At 43.0% G+C, this 21,276-nt stretch overlaps 1 protein-coding gene across 1 annotated transcript in view; it reads right to left on the bottom strand.

Moving 5' to 3' along the window:
• The window catches only part of OTUD7A (OTU deubiquitinase 7A), a 376,751-nt gene that overhangs the window by 190,746 nt on the left and 164,729 nt on the right, over nt 1-21,276 (bottom strand). The window contains 1 exon segment of the mRNA XM_040642665.1: nt 5,646-5,773. The gene's annotated coding sequence lies outside the window, so the exon portion shown is untranslated.

Raw genomic sequence — 21,276 nt, 5'->3', positions numbered from 1 at the left:
AGAGACCACCTGGGTCACATGCAGACCTATCTGTGAGTACCAGAAGAAAGGCTTACAAGCACAGGCAGCAAGCTCCCACAGTTTCTGGAGCAATCCTGGGCCCCAAGGTAACAGCCTCTGGTCTGATTGAAAGGCCAGGAGGGGGTCTGAGGGCCAAGGAAGGATGGCACAGGAGGACGCTCAGGTGGGGCAGGCGCTAACCAGCCCTGTCACCCAGCTGGGAGATAAGATCCAGCCAGTGGCACAGGGCCATGGGCTCCAAGGTCAGTCTCATTTCTCAGGGAGTCTCAAGGGCCTTTGTTGGGCACAACAAGCTTTAATTCGGGCACACAAGAAAACCATGACAAACAGACCAAAAATAATAAATCACAGCTTTCAAGGCTTGACCCAGGGGATACAGCCCCACCTACCACAAAATGACCTCCAGAGTAGCACTATGCTATTTCACAATGCAATTGTTCATAATAACTGAGCCAAAGTGTGTGCCAGGACAGGGAAAAGGGAGCTGAAAGTCACTGCTCGCTGTGGGCTATGCATCCGCCTAGGCCCTCATACTCACAACCATGATTTCTAGCATTCTTATCAGGTGTCACAGTTCTGGGTACTTCTCATGACTTAACTCTGTTCTCACCTGAGCCCTGTGTGGAGGGCACCACCATCACCACCCCTGTTTCAGAGATGAGGAAACTGAGGTTTACAGAGCCGATCCACACTTAGCCCCCAGCCTGGCCTTGGTGTAACTAGGAGTTGGGCTCGTGCCCTATGGCTGGAAACCACATCGGCACATCCCTGGCAGCCCCAGTGGACAGGAAACCTTAGCTCCATCCCCGGGAGAGGAGTGGCTGCAGTGGCGCCAGGCTGAGACCGCTGCTCACCCTCCTCCCTGCAGTTCCCTCTGCTCAAGGAGTAAGTGTGGATTTAAATGTGTTTCCATTTAAAGCAGTTCAAAGAAAACATTAAGACATTGAGAGGGGCCCCCCACACGGGCCTTATGAGCTTTGGCATTTGCTCTATGCAGCTCCCTTCTGCCACGACGACTGTGAGTGTGGACCCTGAGGGTCAGGAATGGGTCTTCTCTGTGGAATCCCAGAGTGCTGAGTGCTGCTAGATGAACCAACAGAAGAATGAGGGTAGAAGAGGGAGGTGCCCTTCAACACTCAGTCCCTGCACCAAGGGAAACACCATCCCAAATCTGCCCCGGGAGGCCTACCCCACAGGGACTGCTGCCCCCATTGGGCAGATGGGAAACTATGGCCACCGAGCTAGAAAGCAGGGAGTGAGCACCGGATCCCAGACCCCGGAACCAGAGAGACCACGGGGTAAGGCTTCACATAGATGGATGGACAAACCTGTCTCACCCAGCACACCCACACTTTTGCTCCACATTTGACACTGATCAACAGAACCTGGTTTCCCAGGCAGATATCAAGCCCTGAGTTCTGTTGTCCTTTTCATGGCCTGGGTGTGCCACCTAGCCCCAGGGCTGCTCCAGGACCCACATTCCATCCTTCCTGGGGAGGTTACAGCTCACTGTGTGTGGGCATGACATGGAAAGACATAGTGCCACGATCACACCTGCCACAGAAAAACATGAGCTCCTGGAACCCAGGTAGGACTTGGTGTGGCCCTCAGGGCAATAGCTGCAGGAGCCCCCAGGAACAAGTAAGTAGAGTGAACATGAAGACAGAGACTCATGGACCGACCCAGGGCCAGCAAGGAGGTCCTCCCCCCAGTAAGGCCCAGGACCTGAAGCCTTGGGAGGGGTTCTCTACAGGGGGCTTTTCCCCTTGGCTTCAAGATGTTTCCATGTCAGTCTCAAGCACACAGGTTAGGAGTATGCTACTCATTTAAGACCAGATCACTCAGGTTTCCAAGTGGACAGAATTTCACAGAATTCACTTGAAAAACAGAAAAAAGGCAGCCCTGATATTTCCACCCACATATTTGAAAGACACCCAAGTGATTTCCTCTGTGATTATGCAGAACTGCAGATTTGATTTTTAACTGTGCTTCTCTCAACCTGTAGGCTATTATGTTGTGCCTGCACCACTGTCCCTTCCCTGAGGAGCTCATCAAGGGGACACAGAGATAGGCATGCAAATGGCTAAAGGGAGGAAAACAGAAGGAGAGGTGGTGAGCCTTCTGGGGGACTTGGGTTGCTGCCCGGGCAGAGGTGTTACCTCGGGTCTGCAGGGCCCATTCTCTGCCCCAGCTAACCTCAGGCTGGCTGAGTTGGCATCACCCAGCAAGCAGGAAAATGGGTGACACCACAGGGCATCCCTCAAGTTCGGCATTGCAAGCCATAAGCCAGGAAACACGCTGGATGCAGCATGCATGCTGCCAGCAGCCCTTCTTTATGAAAACCAGCCCTCATTTGCTTTCCAAAGTGGTGGGGAGAAATCTAGGCAAGTAGCATTTTCAGAGGAAGCATTTCTCAGATACTCTAGCTAAAAATGTTCTCCAAGGGCAATCTCTTCTTCTTCTTCTTCTTCTTCTTCTTCTTTTTTTTTTTTTTTTTGAGACTCAGCCTAATTCATGCCCATGCGAAGCTCAAAAACTAACTTGTATATTCACAAGCTATTTTCTTGGAATTTTCAAAAGATTCTCAAAGATTCCAAGGCAATGGAACTCAAATAAAGCCACAATGACCTGATGTAAACAGAAGGAAACCTAATCATCTTCAAACAATCAGTTGCTAGTGACTGAAAGGCAAAACTGTCAGCAGACTAGGGAGATCTAGGCCTAGCAAGGAGAAGGAGCAAAGCAAGGAAGAGTGTTAGAAATAACCAGAATGGCGGAGTGGACGCCGTTAGGATGCTGTTCACTGACGCATGCTTCCTGCTGTGACGATGTTGCTTCTCAATGCAACCTTCTAGCTTTAGGTACTTAAAAATATGACCACTCACATCCTGGGGAACCTCTGCCCCGTCGTTCAGGTTTATCAGCATTTTTTTGCCAAAGGTCTTATTCGGCTTTCAGGGATTACAGAAGATCTCAGGAGTGAAGCAGCATCCGGAGGGACTCAGCCTGTCCTCCTGTCGCTGATAATAATTAATAGCTAATACTTAGTGAGGCCGACCGTGGGCTCCATTCCTACCAGACAACAGAGCAGTGGTTACTCGTTGTCTCCTAATTTTAATCATAAGGACACTGAGGGTTTATGAGATGAAATATTTGCTCAAGGTCACCCAGTGAGTGTGTTAGAGACGGAATGCATACTAGACACGCATCCAGACGGTCTAATTTCAGAGTCCTTCTCTTGACTGCTTCGATATACTCCCTTGTGTGGCAGCTCACAACCATGGAAAAATGAAAAAATAATGAAACCATTCGATAAGGAAGGAAGACCGTGGTGCTGATGAACTGATTAGTTAAAAATCATAATACAACCTTGGTGGATGCTAAAATGGGTGAAAATGAGCTAAACAAGAGAATATTCTGATGATCTCAAAGTTCACCCCACTGATTACCTATTAATTACAAGGAATAATATGGTTTCACTTATATGTGAAACATAAGGAATAGCAGGGAGGACATTAGGAGAAGGAAGGGAAAAATGAAGGGGGGGAAATCAGAGGGGGAGATGAACCATGAGAGACTATGGACTCCAGGAAGCAAACTGAAGGTTTCAGAGGGAAGAGGGATGGGGGAATGGGCTAGCCTGGTGATGGGTAGTAAGGAGGGCACGTATTGCATGGAGCACTGGGTGTTATACGCAAATAATAAATCATGGAACACTACATCCAAAACTAAGGATGTACTATATGGTGACTAACATAACATAATAATAATAATAATAATAATAATAATAATAATAATAATAATAATAATAATAATAATAATAATAATAATAATAATAATAATAATAATAATAATAATAATAATAATAATAATAATAATAATAATAATAATAATAATAATAATAATAATAATAATAATAATAATAATAATAATAATAATAATAATAATAATAATAATAATAATAATAATAATAATAATAATAATAATAATAATAATAATAATAATAATAATAATAATAATAATAATAATAATAATAATAATAATAATAATAATAATAATAATAATAATAATAATAATAATAATAATAATAATAATAATAATAATAATAATAATAATAATAATAATAATAATAATAATAATAATAATAATAATAATAATAATAATAATAATAATAATAATAATAATAATAATAATAATAATAATAATAATAATAATAATAATAATAATAATAATAATAATAATAATAATAATAATAATAATAATAATAATAATAATAATAATAATAATAATAATAATAATAATAATAATAATAATAATAATAATAATAATAATAATAATAATAATAATAATAATAATAATAATAATAATAATAATAATAATAATAATAATAATAGAAGATTCAAACAACATTATCAATAAAGTAAAATAAAATAAAATAAAACAACAGTAACTTCATAAAGGAGAGCTCTGGCAGAAACCACCTGAGCCAGGTGAACAAAGCTTGTCCTCACCAACACCAGGTCACACTGACATGCTGAACGCACGGATGTGGTGTAAACACACAAGACGTGTGCCTGAACCTAAGCATGAAGACACAGCCAGACAAATCCAGACTGTGAGACTCTCCTGCAAACAAATGGCTTAGGTTCTTCAAAAATGTCAAAATCACAAAAGATAAAAGCAACAGGTGTATTCTGCTTCAGATTTAAAAAGACTTAACCAATTCAGGGCAGGATACTTAGCTGAACGCTAGTTAGGGGAAAACAGCTATGAAGGATATTTTGGGGACAACCAGAGGTATTTGAATAGGAAGTATAGGTTGGATAAGATTACTTTATCAATATTAAATTCTCCAGTGGTAATGGTGCTACCTTCTTGAAGAAGAAAGCCTATGGATGTAGGAGATATTTCCCAAAGTATGTCATGATGTCTGTAACTTACTTTCAAATGCTTCAGAGAGAAACACTAAACACACACACATAACACACACGAGGACATAGTCCATGTGTGTATATGTGTGTGTGTTTGTCGTTGTGGGTAAACAACTGGTAAATCTGAGTGAAGACTATATGAGTGTTCACTTTCCATTTTTTAACAGATGTGAAATTTATCAAAATGAAAAGCAGACATAAAATAAATGTTTGTTCCAAGAGTCATAAGGCAAAAGAATTGTTATGCTATTAATCAACTAGATAAAAACTGCATTTGGGGACAAGAACTAAGAGGAAACATTACAAAGGAAAATCTGTGAAGGTGATAAGACTACTTTTGCTTAGATTACTCTTAAAATACTTTACAGATCAATCACGATAGCGACAGAGGGCAACAGAGTTACCCTGTAAATTCTGTACTAGTATAAATCAAATCACTTCTGTTGTTCACTACAGCACTTTTTTTCCTGAGAATAATGTTTATCATTCTAAATGCAAATTCAAATGCAATACAAAACTCATTTCATAATTCTTTCTCAATGGATTTCAGGGAATAAATAATACTATCCCTGGCTTTAGATCTGATTTCCAGGCAATGTGCTCCAAGGACCAGTACAAGGTCTGTTGCTAGAGGTGTTGACTGCACGTACCACTCCTCACAGTCGCTAGGGGCCCCATGAACATGGGACTTACTTTTCAGACACCGTGATTCTCTGGAGGTGTGTGGCAGTCAGGCATCTAGGGCAAAGCCGCACCGTCCCTGCTGGAGATGGCCCATTGTTGCCCCAGTAGAAGGTGTGAGACTGTAGCCCCTGGGAACTCTGGAAAAAGGACAACAAATATAAAAAAATAATGTTCATATTTCACTAAAAGTGAGAATTTAGAATTTAAGTTTTAAGAATGTATTTTTTATATTTTAAAAGTTAAATGTAAATATTTCAAATTTAAAAGTCACTTTAAATATTCAATATGAACTTGAAATGGTCTTGATAGTGAACCCCACATGCCTGAATCTCCCTTCTTAACACACCATCCCACTTTTTAATTTTGAAATAAATGCAGGCCTCTGGAGGTAGGTCAGGATAAATGGGAAAAGTCTCCCCGGTGGGTGAGAAGTAACTGTGGGTTAGAACACATGAGACACTCATGTGCTATGCTGATGTTCCAGAAGGGTGTGCAGTACTTCCCAGAGGGACTCACAAACCAAAGCCTGGCTCCTGACATTCCATGAGACTCAGGTGGTGTGGTCCATGAGGAATCTTGAAGTTAGGAAGCTGTTCATAATCACGGCCTGGACCATGGGGGATCTAGGCAGTCATGACGATGACCACATCTTGGTCCTGGCAGGGTGCACTGTGCTCCATACAGAGGGCAGGGTGTCATGAACAGCACTGTGAATGGATAGGGCCCTGTGGACCACACCACAGTCCAGGTGGGTACACCTCACTCTGCAGCATCTTGACTCCTGAGATCCACTCACTTATATGCAATGTGGAGTTTTCTTGTAGGCATCGGAACCCTAAGATGCTCTTAAGCTAGGAGGCCTATGACTTCCCAGGTGAGGGGAGGGAACTGGGTCACATCTGTGCACTCTACACAGACTATACCACATAGGGTACAGAGACCCTGCTTTCCTACAGGATCTGGGTGAAGTCTGAGGATCCTGCCTGTGTCTGTGGAATGTCTATGGTGTGCCCTGAGAGATGGTATGTCCTGTACCCATAGTTCCTAAGTATCTGGGGGCTCCAGACCCCTGGCTGACTTCCCCTTTATTAGCTCCCACCCAGATGGAGAAATCACACGTCTTCATTTTTGAAGTCTTCAACATTTCAAAGAGGATGCGATCACTCTCTCTTTTTGGTGGTTTCTACCTTTTACTAAATATATTTTGGTTTTGTGTATACCTTCCCCCCTTGAATTCCACTCTGCTACTTGTCTTGTTGCTCCTCATTCTTCTTGTACCATTGCTTGTAATAGTTTTGCCTATGCCGTTTTTTTTTACCTCTTTAGGCCATTTTTTTTTCAGCTGTGTCTTATCTGATATCTTATAAACAAATAAAATTTAATCCTTTACTCAATTTCAGTCCTTCACTCCAATATCTGCCCTTTAATTGGGGAGTTTAACCTGTTCCATTTTTATTTTTTGAGTAGTGTTAAGAGTAGGGTAGGGAGATGACTGGTGTATTTGGATCTTTCCCCATCATCTGTTTTAGAACTTTTCAAATTTTATGGTGTTATTTTCTTTACTGTCTTCAGCTGACTTGATTGGTCCTATTTTTCCTGTAATATATTTTTTAGAAGTTATATATCTTACCTTTCCTTCTAGTGTTTCTCTTAAATTTGTTACACACATAGGTGTATCAATTTTTTTTTTTTATCTTGAGAATTGATGAACAGACACAACCTCTAATTTCCAAACAGGATAAGACCATTTGTTCAATGTAATTCCCTTCCCTTCCTTTGCTACCTGTTATATTTGGTTAAAATCACCTAAAAGACTCTGAATTGCTTTTAATTTTCATGCTTCTAGTTTCTTAGAGATTTCTTAACAATCGTCTTACGCTTCACGGCTACATTGTTAATAATTACAACATGTGATTGTGTTTCACTGTTAATTAATCACAGATAATTTACATATCTTTTGTTTATCTTTTATTTAATTAATTTTTTATTTTACTACAGGGAGTTTTTGAGTAGCTCTTTCAAAATGGTTTCGTGGATAATACGTTTTCTGAATTCTTAAATGGAAATGGGAAGAGATTAAATGCAAAAGAATGGAATCCATAGTCAAAACAATCTTGATAAAGAAGAGCGAAGTTGGCGGTGAAATAGTTCCTGATTTCAACACTTACTGCAAAGCTACAGGAATTGAAGCAGTGTGGTATGCATGTAAAGACAGCATATGAGGATTCTATCTGGGATAGAATGGAGAGTCCAGAAATAAATCCTCATATCTATGGTCAAATAACTTTCAACAAAAGCACCAAGACTATTCAACGAGGGAAGGACAATCTTTTTCAACAAATAGTGTTGGGAAAACTGGCTATCCACATGAAAAAGAATGAAGTTGGGTCCTTACCTAACACCATATATAAAAATTAACTTGAAATGGACCAAAGGCCTACAAGTGAGGGCTGAAACTATAAAACTCTTAAAAGAAAATTAGGATAATGTTGGATTTGGCAATGATTTCTTGGGGATCAAAGCTCAAGCAACAAAATAATTGGATTTCATCAAAGTTAAAAACTCCTGTGCATCAAAAGACACCATTCACAGAAAAAGGCAACCCACAGAATGGGAGGAAATATTTACAAATCATATATCTGATAAGGGATTAATATCCAGAATATATAAAGAGCTCCTACAATTCAACATAATACCCAAACAGCCCAATTCGAAAATGGGCAAAGGACCTGAAGAGCCATTTCTCAAAAGAAGACATACAAACGGTTAATATGCACATGGAAAGATGTTCTACATCACTAACCATTGCAGAAATGCAAATCAAAACCATAATGAGATACCCTTCACACACACTAGAATGGCTATTATTAAAAAAAAATTAAATCACACGTGTTGGTGGGGATATACAAGAATTAGAACCCTATGCATTGCTGGTGGGAATGTAAAATGGCTTCTAAGGAAAACAACATAGCGGTTCCTCAAAAAATTAAACATAGAATTACCACACGATCCAGCAATTCCATTACTGGGTATATACCCACAAGAACTGAAAGCAGGGACTCGAACAGAGATTTGCAGAATTATTCACAATCACCAAGTGTGCTGGGATAGGCAGATGATGGGTGGTTTTATTTCTTGGTCTTCCTGAGAGCTTTAAGAGAAATTTTCTCTTAAAATGAGTTTTAATTCACATACTGATCATCAATTAGTCTGTCACTCAAGAAGTCACAAAAAAAGCACAGGGGCCTCAGGCCTGCTGGTATGCAGTCTTGTTTCCGGTCCTCTAACGGAATCAAAACTTGCAGCACGTCCTGGCTAAACTTTCAGGAAATTTACACTCAGGAAAAGTCTGTGACAACTTCTGTAAATAAAGGGGAGATTTTCTTTTTGTACCATAAGATACTGTAAGTGCAAAATCTGTCCATAATAAAAGATGTAAAGGTCTGGTAGGCCGAAGTGCTTTTCAAAATGCAAGTTCCTCTAGAGGGAAATGCAAGAAAATTTCTAGTGACTGAAAAACAATACAGATCAGAAACACAATGAAGAGAGGGGAAAAGCTATCAGCCAAAACGAAGGGTGGAACCAATGCTTTGTGGGAACTACTGCCCTAGGAGAACAATAATTTCTAAAATAAAATAGCCACTGTAGTCCTGTATCTTGGGTTCCGAAAGCTGGAATGTGGCTAGATTGCAGACATCATCATGATAAAGCTGGCAGTGCCTTTCACCATGCACCCTGACTGTGGACAGAGGGCCTGGGAGTGTGCGTGGAAACTGAGGACACGCCACATGTTTGGAAGCTTCTAGGTGGGAGCCTAGAATAACTCCCACATTAAAGCATAAAGACACTGCTCCTGCTGCATTCTCCTCCTTTGTCCCGTCTCTACTCTGTTGCAGAGTCCACTGGAAAAGCATCTGGGATGACCTGGGATTGGTACCAGCCAAGTCTCCTGCTGGCGTGCAGTCCTGGGAAGCCATTTCAACCCTGCTTCATCCATTACCACGGGGCTCCGATGGTTCCAAAGCTCCTGGTGAAGACTACCGGGACAGGCCTCTGAAAATGCTCTAGGGACCTGAAGGGCTCACAACTATAAGGGACGTTATTCTAAGGGAAAAAATGCAGGCACATAGGGGGCTAAAGATGAAAGAAAGCCCACTGTGCCCCAGGTTTGACTGCTAAGAAACAGCAGGCATGAAGTGGGTAGCAATTGTCCAGCAGGGTAGCCAAGGCTGGCAGCAGGCCAGTGGCTGCCTGATAGACTCCAAGGTGGACCCAGGGAGGCGTGTGAATGGCTCACCATGCGCAGGCGCTCTCTCTGCACTACCCAGACCCCGGGCTTCCCACTCCTTCTCTCGCCTCCAACGCCCACCTAGATTTTGTTGTATTTTTGTCATCTGGTTCCCTCCCCCCTTCTTATCTGAATGCCCCTGACCCTTCACAAGCCAGGGTCCCTCCGAGCCCCATTTCCTTAAAGAAATCTCTGCTGATCATTCACCCAGCAAACCTTTGATGAGCACCCACTTTACCAGGAGTTGCAGGCAGTGGGGCAGAAGTAAAGTGGACCGGTCTTTGCCTCGTGTACACTGTGGCCTGAAACAGGAGACAAGCAGGAAAACCAATACCTGCCAATCATCGTGACCCTGAGTCCAGGAGAAGCCACGATGCTTTGTGCCAACTGCCTCAGGGGCTGGGGGACTTTTCAGAGAGAAAGAGACACTTAGCCTGGAACATAAATCCTACAGAATTCCCAGGAGAAGTGGGGGAGGGAAATCAGGCTGGTTGAGGGTTTCTTCCGTGCCACCCCCTGGACGAGCGGTTGTAAGTCCTCTCAGGTATTGTCACAAACACAGCTGAGGAAAGGGGCTCTGGGGGACACACAGACCTGTCCTCCCACTGCTCTCAGGAGGGCCTCACAGGCCACTCTCTCACCCTGTGGCCTTGCCTGGCTCTGCTCGCTCATGGGCCCACAACCCATCCTTTACCTGCACACGCTCTGTCCGCTATGCCACCCAGGTGTGGGAGCCATGTGCCCACCAGGAGAGCCCACTGGACAGCTCCAGAAGAGGAAGTCTCAAAGAAGAGCTAGCCAGGGTGGCTCAGAAGGGTGGGTCCAAGCCTCCTGCTGCTGACCCGAGGAGTACCTGCCACCCAGGTGAAGAACAGGACCCAAGGAGGTGATGGGTGATCGAGGGGGCAGCAGCCTTTGTTGCCTGGAAGGGTGGGTGTCTGGCGTCTGGGCCAACTTGGAGGGCTTGGACCCAGGTGGCAGTAGCCCTTGAGAGCAACCGTAGCAAGGATGGGAAAAAAGGAGGGAAGGAGGAATGAAAGTCTTGCTGATCTGTGAGAGGGTCTCTAGCGTGGGTCATGGGGCCAGGCATCCACTTACTTCTTCTCTGGGAAATTGTCATTTCTAAGATTGTGCTTACATTTCCCAAGAGGAAGAAGGTGCTACTGCCCTCCCAGGCTTCCTGACCCCACAGCTGGCCCCACTTCTCAGCTCTAAGATGGACGGTCCCTTTTCTTTTAGCTTCTTCTTGCTTTGAATTTGACCTTCACATGGACCCAGAGGCCCAGTAGTAGGTCAAGATGACACCAGGATTTCAGAGTGGACTCCTCCCTCCCCTTTGCCCTGACTGCTTCCCATGGAAGCTCCTTTTTGCCCCTGACCATCATTTGTAAAGGACATTCCCCAACCTTTACTGTCAACCACTCATCTTTATTTTCTGTGGATAATCTGCAATTACCCTGTTTATCTATTTACTCATATGTGATTCAGTGAGTATCACTAGACTGGATGCCCCATGCAGGCTGCGACCAGAATCTTCCGGAAGCCTGGCGCATAGAGGGGCCAACCATGGGGCAAAGCACAGAGGCTGAGGGGCCTGCTCTGTGGCCAGAGCTCCTTCTAATACACCTGACTGCTCTTCTGGTGGGTTCCATCAGGGCAGAGGACATCATGACAACCCACAGGCACTCTTCTCTGTAGAATCTGAAATAAATTCCCTCAGTGCTTTAGAACCACTGCTACCCCCTCTTCCTGTCCCCGCAGGCTCACGAAGCCAGCACGGATCAAGCTGCCCTCCACAACTTCCCATTCCTGTAACACTCTAAGGCATCGTCTGTGGGTACATTCCAATCTCACATTTCACTATTTATTACCTTGAAATGTCCTCTACTTTCATCACGGGCGGGAGTCACTTTTCTAACTCCATCAGCCAGCAGGACCAGAGTTTCATCCTTACACAAAAACCTCCAGGTTACAGAAGATGTTCCGGAAACAGTAATGAAGAAAGTCCCTGGCTTCTCATGAGAGCAGTCAGCATCCTTTACAAGGGTCTCACTCCAGGAGAGGCCACTCTTCTCCCACCAAACTAGCTGTCAAAGCTATCGACGTTGGTGCTGCTGCCAGGAAAACATACCTGCTGGCCATTCCCCAGCTCTGCCTCCCTGAGTCAGTGCAGTGCCCCACCTTATGACTCCCGGAACAGGTGAGTCAGCCTGCCCAGGACAGCACAGCAAAGTGCCCAGCTGTGACTCCTGGCCACTCTGTTCCTGCCCTTCCAGGTTTGCCATCCTTGCAACAGTTTTTTTAATTTTATTTTTGGAGGTGGCAATCTACAAATGCTTTATTAGCAGAAGGAAACAAACTTGCAGCATGGGAGAGAGGGGGAGATCCTCCTTCCCCCTCAACGGCATCATTAGACTTTTAAAGGAAGGCAGGTTAAAACTGGATGAGAATAGACCCCAGGGCCTCAAGCAGGTTGGAATCCAACAGACGTGATCTGTGTCTAGGCAGTTTCAACCAGCCAGACCTTTAACCCCTCTTACTCATCTAGAGCTGCGTGGAATTCAGCAGGTGCAAAGCCATGGGCTACGCAATGCTGCTCCTCCTTGGGAAACTGGACACTGTAGCCCTCTGAGACCAATTCCTGGACAGTGGCAAATGTCACATCGGCTGGTCTCTGGGTCCTAGCTGTTGCCTCTTGTCACCTAGAAGTGAGTCCTTCAGCCCCTAATTGCTTCCCTTGCCTGGGCCCAGGAGTGGGACAGGACCTACAAAGGAAAAAATGTCTGAAGTTTCCACCCTTCCTCCTTTAACATAAGATTCCTTTTGTTCCACAGAACTCCAGAGAGCTCAACAGGAGCCAAGCACGGGGGTGTTGGGGGGGCACACAGGGTCCCTGGCTTCCCGCTGGGGAGGAAGAGACCAAGGGGATGCTGAACAGGGAACAGATGGCGCAGCTCTTAAGTTGGGATGTGGGAGAGCCTGGGGTGGGCGTTGAGCCACACACTGTTGGTTCCAACCCCCACACGCTGCTCATCAGTTCTGTGGCCTCAGGAGAGTTTCTTGACTCCTGTGTGCCTCACTTGAAATGGGGATAATAATAGGACCTACCTCATGAGAAGGTTCCCAGTATGAAGTGGCTTAAAACTGAATACACACCTTTGTTTTCACGCACAGCTACCCTCTTAGCTGTATGGGACATAGTCACCTGGCCTTTGGGTCCCTTCTGCCACCTCCCCTGTGATGCCCAGCCCACTTTCTGAGCAGTTCTTCTCCACCAGCTGGGGATTTACACCAGCTCCTGTCATCCCGAGCCCTTCAGGCCCTACTTGCCTCCCTACTCCTGGGCCTGGGAGCAGGACTGGAGGTTTGGGCCAGCCAGCTTTCCCATCTCCCTCTCCCCCTCCAACCTTCTCTCTGGATAGAGGGTGAGTGAGCAATGCATTAACTAGGCACTATGCAAATTAAAGCTGAGACCCCTCATTGTAGGAGATTTCCAGCCTGCAAGGACTTCTCTTCAGGGAGTTCAAAATCACTTCCTTTCCTCAGTGGAAGGCGCTGTACCTAATGGTGTTAATGACCTTCCGCCTTGGACCGTGGGGTATGCGCCGAATGCGCTGAGGAAAATGCAATGTTCGTAGCACGTTGCAACCTTACTGCATGGGCTGAGCTCTGGCTATATTAGTATTCTCCACCTATAGGTTTAAAGGTAAATTAAGGGGCATCTGGGTGGCTCAGTCAATTAAGTATCTGCCTTCAGCTCAGATCATGATCCCAGCATCCTGGGATCGAGCCCCCGCATCAGGCTCCCTGCTCAGTGGGGAGTCTGCTTCTCCCTCTCCCTTTGCTGCTCCCCTGCTTGTGTTTTCTCTCTCTCAAATAAATAAACACAAATATTTTTTTTTTAAAAAAAAAAAGGTCAGTTAGACTCCAAGTGGCACTAAGTGAGCAGTGGGCTAGGCCACGTCAGGGCCAGGTGAGCCTGGGAGTTGGAGGCAGAGAGTCCAGGCATGAATGGGCAGGGTTGCCTTCTCCTCTTCTGGGGCTGAGAAAGTCCACTCATAAGCAGGATGCTGGCCTACAGGGGGCAAGAGGAACAATATGGCATTGTCCTCCAACCAAGTCAGAGCCCAGCACTTAGGTAGGTGGACCTGGGGAGCTCAGGTGACTGAAGTGCCAGGCAGGCTGGGACTGTGATTTGGGGACAGGATGGCCAGCAGCACAGCAGTCTAGAAGCAGACCTGACTTGACGCAACACCCATCTCGAGGCTGTTCTGGGGCCTGGCACCTCCCCAGCGAAGTCAGCCACTGCAGGGAGGGTCCTGCAGGACCAGGCTGTGCCTCCATGTGGCCACAAAGGCACACGGTCGCTAGTTTTAGGGCTCTGGAAGCAATTGCAGACAAGGTTTTGAGAAGAATCAGAACTATAGCTGCTTGAAAGTGAAGAGTTTTCTATTTGACCTTGAAGCAGAAAAGATCTTTTTTGAGGGTCTCCAATGTGCTAGCCACATTCCATATGCTTCATCTTTACATTTCACCCCAAATCTACACTCCAGGGGCAAGCATGCCCTCTGTAAATACCACCTCTCCTATGCCCAGAGGAGTTAAGCAACCTGCCCAAGGTCATACTGCAGAAAGTCACCTAGAATTTGAATAGCAAAATCAAAGCCTCTGCTGAAACATCACCCCACCTCTTGAGATGCTAACCATGCTTTCTCTTCACTTTGTGAAGGCCATGTCCCTTATTCCCTGTGGTTCCTGGAGCTCCAGAGGCATTTTGCCCACCTGAAAGGTCCTTCCCTGATAACCAAGCCCACAGTCCTGTTACTGCTCCTCAAGAAACAAGCTTTACCTGCTTTTCCCATAACAGCAGCCAAACGTTCTTTCCTAAGCTCTCCCTCCTCCACTGGGGATTTTTTCTACTTCGAAATGGTTGAAATTATGCTAAGACAATTTCATCTCTTATTCGAGATGACATTTTTTTTCATATCAGCAATGAAAATGGTCTGTTATTCTCTGGGTTTTTTTGGTTTTGTTTTTTGTTAAACTGGGAAATTTCTGCATCAGAGCTAAGCAGCCGAAACACATTTTACTCCAATATCCTGGCATTTATCAACCTTGGTACTTTTAATTGCAGTTGTTTTCCTAGTTTTGTGATCTGTTGATGCTTCTGTTAAAAGATAGGCAAATTAGGTGACCACGCTCCTCATGGTGACCGTCCCAGAGAGGGTCCTCCTTCAGGCCCCCATCCCATCACCCCCAGCTCCTCTGCTTCCAGATGACCCAACCCACCCTGCACTGAGCACTGGTTCTCCAAGTGGAGTGTCTGGACTGTAGCATCAGCACCACCCAGAGACCTGTTAGAAATGCAAGTTCTCTGGGATGCCTGGGTGGCTCAGTCGGTGAAGCATCTGCCTTTGGCTCAGGTCATGATCCCAGGGTCCTGGGATGGAGTCCCACATCGGGCTCCTTTCTCAATGGGGAGCCTGCTTCTAAGAAAGAAAGAAGAAAGGAAGAAAGAAAGAAGAAAGAAAGAAAGAAAAAAGAAAGAAAGAAAGAAAGAAAGAAAGAAAGAAAGAAAGAAAGAAAGAAAGAAAGAAAGAAAGAAATGCAAGTTCTCTGGCTCCACCCAGACTTCCTGAATCAAAACCCCCGGGCGTGCTGTCCAGCAATCTGGGTTTTCACAAGCCCTCCAAGTGCAGAACCACTGAGCTGGAGGCTACAGAGAGCCTGGGAATGACCTCCCCTACAACCCCCTCCTCTCTTACCTTGCACACAGTCTCAGGAGCTCATTGTTTCTTGTTTCCCAAAAGACCCACTTTCTGCAATTATCCCTTCACTCCCCCATTCCTGCAAGCTCTTCCTCTCTACTTTTTTCTTCCAGCTTGTTTCAAACACACTCAGGAATCCTCTTGTTGAAAAAGCATCTTTTGCTTGACCTCCTGTCTCATACATTCAATTCAATTCTCTTCTCTTCCTTCCTAGCTATGTTACCTTGGCAACTTACCCTTTTGAGCATCACCATCTCTAGGAGTAATGGTACTAAAAGAGGCTAGTTCTAAGAGTCTAATGAAATAACATTGATATAAGGATGTGCTATGAGGGTTAATTCTAAGAGGCCTGGAATTAGCCTGAGCTGCTTTGCTGAAGTAAAAGATGTACCTGGTCAAAGTATAATATGTGGTGGTTAATACTGATGTCTTTTACTTACGGAGCCAAAGTGAGCTTCAGGGCAGGCTGTGCTAGTTTGTTAGTATCACTCAGTGATAACAACGACACTGATGGTTTGTACCTAGTTTCAGTGTCAGGGTGGGGTGTGTAGGGTAGGGAGGGGGAGAGGGCTTCGACGCTGGGGCTGGCCTTTTAGCGATAATGTGCTTACATGACCAGTAGGGTATAAGAAGCTCCAAATGAGACTTCTTTTGGGCTGCCTAATTTGGATAGTTTGGTGGTTCAGAGAAAGTACACCTGTTATACCCACGTAGAAGGAGGACAACTGCAGGGAGCCTGTGTAGACCTTGCCTTTCCAAATCCCTTGCTGATAGGCAGTCTTTGGCTATGATGTAGGTCCTTACTTTTGTGTTTTTTGGCTATATCATATCCTTTCTCAGCAATAAACTGTAGGTTCATAGGCATTGTCATTTGGAGCCCCGTGAATCTTCTTTAGCAACAGAACCCTATCTGGCTGCCACTATCAGTGTAGGTGGCATTACGGCTATCTTTCCTTCTGCACTGTTTTCAAACACGATTCCTTGCTGAACTGCTTACAAGACTTGTCTGTTGTTCTCTCCACACTTACTCCGTTCTATGCACTCCCCTATCCTCTACCCACATCTGGATCCCATCCTTACTACCCAATTGAAATCATAGTTATAAAAGTCACCACCAAGTCATGGCCCTTTCTGCTCCTAGTTAACACACCTTGCTGCAGTTATTCTCTTGAACTATTCTTTATACTTGATACCATCATCCTTCATGATCTGATTATTCTTCCTTGCCCCACCAATTTAGTTTGTCTCACTAATTCCTTTTCCTGACAAACTATGGGTATTCTCCTAGACCTATCCTTGGCTCAGCTCTTTCCTTCAGATAACTGATCATACTAATTAAATGTTCATAACCACCTATGTTCAGATGGCCCCCCAAGTCTCTCTCTCTAGTCTTGTTGTCTTTTCTACCCTTCAATCCACAGATCCCTGACTGTATGTTCACTTGAACATCTCACCGGTACCTCAAAGTCATTATAATCTATCTTCCTTGTAAAGCTTCCCATTCACCATGTCAATTAAGACTTAAAAATTAGATTCTCCCTCAACTTCTCCCTCTTCATTTCAGTGGGTCCTTTACATGTCTTTCTCCCTTTTTCTCCCTTTTTCTCCATGTCTTTCATCCCTCCTCTCTACTCCCTACACAATTCTGACATTGATAGAGAATGGCCTTCTGTTTTCCCTGTCTGTTCTCTTGATGCCACCATCACTGGGTCACCCAACTTCATGCAGTGGTGTAACAGGATGGCTTGAAGACTCTCCTCTGACTCAAAAGTATGATGAAAAACAGGGTATCTGCATCATAGTGTCAAAGTATCTCCTGTAAGATATTTATTAATTATGAATGGTAACTTTGCATTAGAGAAACTTTGCAGAAACAACCTTAATCAGGTGATCAAGGTTAATGCAATAAGCTGAATGTTTGTTTGTGTCCCCCCTCCAAAAATCATGTTGAAACTCTAACCTCCAGTGTAATAGTGTTAGGATGAGGGGCCTTTGGGTGGTGCTTAGATCATGAGCGTGGAGCTCTCGTGACTGGGGTTAGTTAGGGCCATTGTAAGAGAGACCTCGGAGAGCTCTCTTGTTCTCTTTCTGTTGTATGAGGATCTTAGGAGAAGTGGGCAATCTGCAATATCTCCCAGGAATACGGATGCAAAATCCTTAATAAATATTAGCCAATAGAATTCAGCATATATAAAAATAATTATATACCATGACCAAGCAGGTTTATTTTAGGGACACAAGGCTGGTTCAATATTTGAAAATCAATCAATAAAATCCACCATATTAACAGACTAAGAAGAAAAATCACATGATAATATTAGTTGATGCATACAAAAATTGACAAAATTTACCCCCTTGCAGACAAAAATTCACAGAGAAATAGGAATAGAAAGGAACTTCCTCAGCTTAAAGAACATCTACAAAAATCTACAGCTACTGTTATACTTATTATTTTTTTAATGATTTTTTATTATATTATGTTAGTCACCATACAGTACATTTTATACTTAATAGTGAAAGTCTTAATGCTTTCCCCCTAATACTGGGAACAAGACAATGATGTCTGCTCTCATCACTCTTATTTAATGTTGAATTGATGTTCCAGCCAATGCAATAAGGTAAGGGAAGGAAATAAATGACATACAGATTGGAAGGAAAGAAAGAAAAATGTTGCTATTTCCAGAGGACATGATGTTCCATGTAGAAAATCCCAAAGAATCTACAAAAGCTCTTAGTACTAATAAATGAGCACAGCAAGGTCACATGATACAAGATCAACACACAAAAACACATGTATAGGTTTAACTCTGTGAGCAATAAACACGTAGACACTGAAATAAAAATACAATATCATTTATAATCACTCATTAAGGAAATGGATACTTAGTTGTAAATCTTATAAACATGTATAGGATTCATATTCTGAACACTACAAAACACTGATGAAAGAAATCAAAGATTTAAATAAATGATGAAACATAATGTGTCCATGCATTGGAAGACTCAAAATACTAATGGTGCTAAAATTCCTCAAACTGATATACAGATTTAATGAAATTCCTGCCAAAATCCAGCAAGATTGTTCTGCAGATATAGACAAGATTCATGTAATACACTTACATGGAAAGACAGTGGCAATGGAATAAGAATAGTTAAAATGATTTTGAAGAAAAAGAATCAAGAGGGAGAGATCAATCTACCCAATATTAAGGTTTACCACATAGCTACAGACTGTGGCATTAGTGGAGGGCAAAACATGCAGATCAATGGAAAAGAACACAGAACCCGGAAGTAGAACCACACAGATATGTCCAATTGATTTTTACGATGGATAATTGAACACCCAGTGGTAATTCTTTCCCTTCCTATCAGGGCTCTAGTGTCTGATTTCTAGAAGGAAATTACTTCCCTGTTAGACTTCTTTGCTCTGACCAAGAAATGAGAACAACCTTTCAGATACGATTTGGCCCACAAGATTGAGAAGCTCAGTGCCTTAATTAATTGAGACCCATTATGTCCCATTCTAGTTTCTGTACCTTCAGAAACTCATATGAAGTTACTAGTTAAGCAACAGCTTTTGCTTCTGCTTAAACAGCTGTTTTTTTGTTTGCTTTTTTGATTTTTACCTTTCAATCTAAACTTACCATTCCATTTCATCAGTACTAATTTTCATTGTGTTAGATTTGGCACACCTCAATTTCTGTCCATCTGAAGTCATCTAAACTCCTTTTGGCTCCCAGTTACCTGCTTCTCTGTGTATGTTTGCCAATCCCTGTCCTATAGCACTTATAAAATGGCTAGACAGGAAGGAAGGCATAGCCTTGTAGCAAACTACTAAACACCCATTTCTAGGATTACTAAATGACTAACAGATAATGTGTTCTTTGTTTATAGTAATTGACAATGGTGAATCCTATCTCATTAAACTGACATCCAGGCTACATTTTTATGTTGTTATAGGACTGTCATGATGAATTTATAAGTGCAGTGTTACAGCTTGAAGGGGCTTGGGAAATAATCTAACATCCAACATCTTCATTTTATAAATGGAAAAAACAAACTTAGAAGTGAAGTGACTTCTCTAAGATTAACAACAGGTTATTGATTTGAACCCAAATATTCTGATTAAAATATGGTTGTATGTGTTTTTAACCATTAACATTATGCTTCCTCTTTATCAAATGAACTACAAAGATTCAGATGTATGATGTCTCTAGTCCTCCCCTTCAAAAACTCTATCCAGGAAGAAAGTGAGGTAGAGTCTAGCTGGGCTCTATCAACAGCACCTCAAGCTGCAACAATTCACCATATGCCCTCCTTTCTTCTAGTCACCTGTCCCAGAATAGTATGTAATATGCACATTACTGCCATAATTTGCAGAATCAAATTTCTATCCCTCATCTTAAAACTCCTAAAAAGTTTTCATGTGCAATCAAAAAAAAAAATTGAACTGACTGAAAAAGAGAGCAGAGTAATGGTTGTCGGAGGTGGGGGTAGGAGTTGGACAAGATCGGTAAAGGGAGTGAAAGGGCACAAACTTTCAGTTATAAGATAAATAAGTTCTGGGGAGCCAATGTACAGCATGGTGACTAAAGTTAACAACACTGTATTGTATAGTTGAAAACTGCCATAAAAAGGTAAATCTTAGAAGTTCTCATCACAAGAAAAAATGTGTAACTATGTAAGGCGATAGATGTTAAATTTGTGGTAATGATTTCTTTCTCTCTGTACATATCAAATCATTATGCTGTACACCTAAAAATAATATAATGCTATATATCAATTATATCTCAAGAAAACTGACAAAAAATGTTTATGAAAATTCTTGGGGGTGCTATCAGAGAAAATCTCCTGGATATATTGTTGATTTTACACATTAACTTTGCGACACATCTGTAATCAGCATCTGGTGCTTGGGATACCCTACTTCATCTTCTATTTATCTACATATACGGTGTGGGGAAATTACCTACTAATTTTCTTCCTGATTTATACTAAATGATGCTAACAATTTATTAAACACTGTTCTCCCACTGGATTGCATGTGAGAACATGAGGTCTGGTTTGCCATATGGCACCCAACTGCCTCATCCTGAGTTAGTACCACAGCATGCCATGCACCTTGCATGTCAAAGTTTTATTCAAGATAGTATGGAATGTGCCTTCTACTTCTGAAATATTATTTCAAAGAATTGTGATTTTTGTTTAAAAGTTGTAAGGTTTTTTTTTGAGATTTTATTTATCTTTTTGATAGAGAGAGACGCAGTGAGAGAGGGAACACAAGCAGGGGGAGTGGGAATGGGAGAAGCAGACTCCCTGCTGAGCAGGGAGCTCGATGCAGAGCTCGATCCTAGGACCCTGGGATCATGACCTGAGCCGAAGGCAGACGCTTAACTGACGGAGCCACCCAGGTGCCCCTAAAAATTGTAAGTTCTAAATAAATGACAGCATATGCATAAAGTAGAACATATAAAGACACTGAATTACATTTCTGAAATTTTAAATGCCATGGGGAAATACTTAGTGACTAAAAAAATCAAGAGAAAACCACATATATGGCATGACCTTAAAAATGTAAAAAAAA

This window comes from Ursus maritimus, unplaced genomic scaffold, assembly GCF_017311325.1.
Source record: "Ursus maritimus isolate PB19 unplaced genomic scaffold, ASM1731132v1 scaffold_27, whole genome shotgun sequence".
Taxonomy (NCBI): Eukaryota; Metazoa; Chordata; class Mammalia; order Carnivora; family Ursidae; genus Ursus; species Ursus maritimus.
The sequence above is the reverse complement of the archived record's forward strand: the minus strand, read 5'-3'. Positions and strand labels throughout refer to the sequence as shown.